Below are 5,232 nucleotides of genomic sequence, written 5' to 3'. Positions count from 1 at the left end.
TCTCTCTCTCTCTCTCTCTCTCTCTCTCTCTCTCTCTCTCTCTCTCTCTCTCTCTATGTGTGTACGTATATCTGCCAAAAGTTTAATAATTGTTTCGCTTTTCTGCCAAAATTTTCACCAAGAATTCCGTAAAATAAATTCTGAATTCAAAAGTTAGTCATAAATGTTTTGTTTTTCAAGCTCTTTCCGATGCCAGAAACCTATCTTTGAAGTAAAACGTAGAAAGACCAACACTGTACGTCCAAACTGCTTTAACAGTCTGAAGGAAGCCGGCTTTGGGAAACGCGGCCGATATTTCATTGTCAATTTTTATAAACAAAAGCCACTTCACTGATTTCGTTTATAGTTTCATCCAAAACAACACCTTACCGATAACTCAAACAATGCCAAATCTAGAAGTTCCTGAATTAATTTTGTATAACAGATTTTCGTCGAAGCATTGTACTCTCTTCGCCAGAATATGAACAAATTTCTATTTAAATATTATATGCTGTAAAACATTTTGTATATTTTTGCTGTTATTGCTTCTAATTCAACCAAATCATGAAACATTGTTGTGAATAATCACGCGAAAGATGTCCTTTACAAAATGAAGCTTAGTAATGATAAATGTTTTAAAAATTCTTTCAGGTAATTTTACTTAAAATCACATTTCTTGTTGATTCAATGACATATTCAGCAAGACTGTGTTGTATAAGTTTAATTTTTGAATTATGTAGTGTATATACAATATTTGTATGAACATTTTAGTCAAATGTTCTTTGATTTTATTTATTTATTCATTTTTGTTGTAACAAAGCTAAATTATTCTTCGACTCCATTGAAAGTAAAGTTCGACCTCTTACGACTTGCTCGTCTCGAATCTTCGCACGACGAGGTCTCGGAGTAAGAAAAGTCTGCCGGAGAGAGGAGATGTACGTGTGAGCATATGAGTTCGTGCACGTGTGCAATTCTGTCATTTGGATCATTGCAGATAGAGGGATTCTTTGATTATGGTTATGGTGGTGAAACTGTCCTTTTGATGCAAGCTGTTGGTCTAAACTATTGTTGTTGCTGCTAATGCTGCTGCTGTCGCTAATCTTATTCATCCATATTGTTCTTGTTGTTAAGGTTGTGGTGTTGTCGTAGTGTGGACCATCCTTCATTTTTGTTCTCTACCGTGACACGCAGCCGTTCTACCTAAAATTGCTGCAAGCATCTGGAAGCTGTACTGTCAGACAACTTGATCAGATCGGAGTTACTTCGAGCTCCCCATATCTTTTAAAATCTAGTGATCCTTGCCAATCACCGATCATTTCTCCTTGTGTAACTTATAAACCTTAAGGTTACTCAATTCGTCCTCTTTCCTGGTTAAGAATGTTATCGAATAGGTATCTATTTCTGGCGGCACCATCATCACCATCCACCACCACCCCTTCACCACTCGCTGGAAAGGAATAAGAGTTATCTTTTCACTCTTTACTGAGGGCTTAAAGTGATTCCTCACCTCGTCCTCAGAGGATACCTCACGACCACCTCTCCTTAGTACTTGCCGCAGGTAACAAAAAACTTCCCGTCAGGCACTTTTCCACTTGAATCTATCTCGGTCTCTTTATGCTGTGACCGTTTGTGCCAATGCTTCGGTATATTATTCTACATGTTTCTATATTGTTTATCCCACCACACTCCTGCAGCACTGCTCAATTGATCTTACTGTCTTGCTTTCCCAGAATTATTTTGGCTTATCTCAAAAATTCTGTCTGTAATTATAACTTCTCAGTGGATTTTGCATCACTTATAAAAGAGACAGTTTTAGCAGCTAATTTGCTTATAAGCTTGTGTTATTGTTGCAGCTGGTAGAGGTGATATTGCTAATTCCACCGTGAAAGCAATTCTAGTCTTGCTGTTGTTAGTGGCGGCGGTGGTGGTGGTGCCATTGAATCGTACTACAATCTTGTTCTTTCTACCAGTCTACTGATGCCAGTACTGCTGCCTTTATTCATCGTGGTGTCGCGTTTTGCCTCATTGCTGTGTTGCACCATACATCTATTTGTGTTATTAGAACCAACGAACATGCACATGGTACTACGAATCTCCAAAAAAATTTTCAGATAAGGCAAGTGATAGCTTCAACACTATTTGTTTATTTTTCACTGTATGCGGACGACGAGGAAAGTAGGTGCGCCTACTCTAAACAAAAAAGATACTGAACATTTATAAACATTCCTCTTCTGCCTGGGGATATCATTCTTAAACTATATTAACAAAATTCCAGATATTTTTGAAAATTGGTGTAAATTTAAGGAGCATCAATGTTCACTGTCACAGAAGATCGGATAATAATAACGTTGTTGATGATGATGATGATGATGATAATAATAATAATAATGATAATGATAATAATAATAATAATAATAATAATAATAATAATAATAATAATGATGATGATGATGATGATGATAAGATAAATGGTTGAGGGAGATTGGAATAGAATGCCCGGTAGAGCTCCTGCAGAAAGTTTGTCTTTTAAGGATACAAAGGATTATCAGGAGTGTCCTAAGCACTTGAAAGACTGCTGAAAACTTGTGGATACCTAAGATTACAGGTAGTAACCTACTATCCACATAATCCCTACCAGGAATAACACCGAATTTGAGATCTACCAAGATAATAATAATACTGTTTTGTTTTGTCTTGGTATAAAAGATGGGCTACAACAAATATTCTGCTCATTACCATAGATTTGCTTGTCAATTACTTTATCTTAACTAGTTGAGCATGTCCCTTGGTGGCTGACGATATGTGCATCACTGATCTCGAGTAGTAGTGGAGGAGTATCATAGCCATGTGTTGAGAGAAATTTTTGGAGTTTGAACAATTCATCTCTGGAAGTACGGATGTTTCGTTCAATATCCTTAAACAACCGTTATTCAGGTACCTTTTGAGCGGGATAGGCTACTCGACCAGAAGAAAATTCTAACTGGGCTCCACCTGCGAGGTCATGCACATATGGTTGTGATTCATGTGCCCGGTGTACCCTTATCAGACAGTTAGCCATTATGAGTATACTGGGCTTCGTATATTTGAACCCCAGTGTCACTTTGATGGCATGCTAACGATTCTGCCAGCTCGCCGCATCTAATAATAATAATTTTTAGAAAAATGACTAAGTGACGACATTTTCATTGGAATATATGCAAGGCAGTTGGAACATCAGATGCAGAAAAGTGATCTAACCATGTTCCAGAGATAGTTTTAGAAAAGGTAAAATGGTATAATTCTCTGGAGTATGCTAATGGAGGAGACATCCTTCGGTCATGAATGACCATGGGATTGCACCTAGAACACCTACAGACATTTAGATAAAAGTGAATTGACCACATCATTACAAAAGAACAGCCAAGTCTTTTAAACATGCTTAGGTGATTTGCCCAAATGACTCGGTAAAAGTCACTGAAAATATCTCCAATTGAATTAACGAGAATGTAGACCATGAATGCAAGAATAGTTTCAGTCATTTTAGAAGCGATGGAAGTTGTAACGATGTTATTCGTGAGAACATTGACGCTCTTTCTCATCAGCAAGACTCTGAAGTCGATGTATCGATGTAACAATGTTCGCTGGTAGAGAACAACGAGAGACTGACCAATTTTCAGCAAGGAGACACTCATTCTTGGTCTTTGGTAGACAGACACTAGACAACAATTTCGTCAAAGAGAAAAGCTGCGAAAACTGTGTCCTACTAACGATCTCCAAAACTTTAATAAGTCTGTCAAGCAACTCACGACACTAAGCAGTATGTGTGTGTGTGTGTGTGTGTGTGTGTGTGTGTGTGAAATAATATTCGGGTAAAAGCCTTGTAGAATGCTATACAAAGCTATTCTATAGATATTGGCTATCTGATGCGTCATACAGTGGAAATGCTTCTGCCATTGGATATACACCAGGAATTCCAAAGTGTCTGTAGAGTTTATATAAATAGAAAAATTTGGAAAATGGAATTAATGACATTCTTTATGAAAAATCACTACAGTTGTTTCGACACGTTTTTGTACATGTAGTACATTGGTGAGATGTTGTGTAATCATTACTTTAAATCCAAACGGTAAGATGGGCCTCCTCAGGTGACTGCTTAAATAAGTCATTCGTTAGATTCTCTCATCATTTCACTCTGTGTGATAATGCATACCAAAGGGGATGTGCCATTTCAAGCAGTTTACAGATAATGCTAAGCCCATAGATATAGTGAAAAGATAAAATACAATTATAATCGAAATACAAAATATATAAATAGATAGACAAAAGAAAAGAAGAGGGTCTGGTTGACTGTAAATTAACATCCTCTTTTAGTGACGATTGAACCTAACGATAGACTATTTAAAAAATTACCTGGGGAGGCATATTTTCCACCTTGAAGGTAAGATAATGATTGCAAAACACCGCACCTATGCAAAAAACAAACAAACAAACAAAAAATGACCGTCTCGAAATCGAAATACAATATGTGTGTGCGTGTGTGTGCGAGCATATATATATATGTGTGTGTATATATATGTGCATATATATATATATGTATAAATATATGTGTATATATGTGTTTATATATATGTGCATATATATATATATGTATAATATATGTGTATATATATATGTGTGTGTATATACGTATATATGTGTGTGTATATATATATGTGCATAACTGAACACTATTCAATTTTTTTTCTCCGTGTTTTTCTCCTTGTCTCCGTATTCTTTCTGTTGAAGAGCGTAGCTCGAAACGTCAAAGACTTTCCGTATTCCCGAGCGTCATACTAATACATCCTTTTGTTGTTTACACCACTTGTCCTCGTCTGTTGTTGTTTTTTCGTACATTCTCCCGTATATATATATATATATATATATATATATATATATATATATATATATATATATATGCGTATATATATGTATGTATGCATGTATGTATGTAAGTACATTTGTCAATAATTCCTTTCACAGTTATTCGATTCGGAGTTGCACGCGTATGAATGATAATCATGTCTGATATATCTAATAATGCTTAAACAATAGTATCCGCGTGAAAATCTGTCTGGCTACAGTGAGAATCATCGACTTTACACAAATAAACAAACACATTCTATGATACGCTTCTTTGAGTGTATTTTTTCTCGACTGCATTTGTACACACACACACACACACACACACACACACACACACACACACACACACACACACACACACACACACACACA

Source organism: Octopus bimaculoides, chromosome 2 (genome assembly GCF_001194135.2).
Source record: "Octopus bimaculoides isolate UCB-OBI-ISO-001 chromosome 2, ASM119413v2, whole genome shotgun sequence".
NCBI lineage: Eukaryota > Metazoa > Mollusca > Cephalopoda > Octopoda > Octopodidae > Octopus > Octopus bimaculoides.
Note: the sequence above shows the minus strand (reverse complement) of the source record.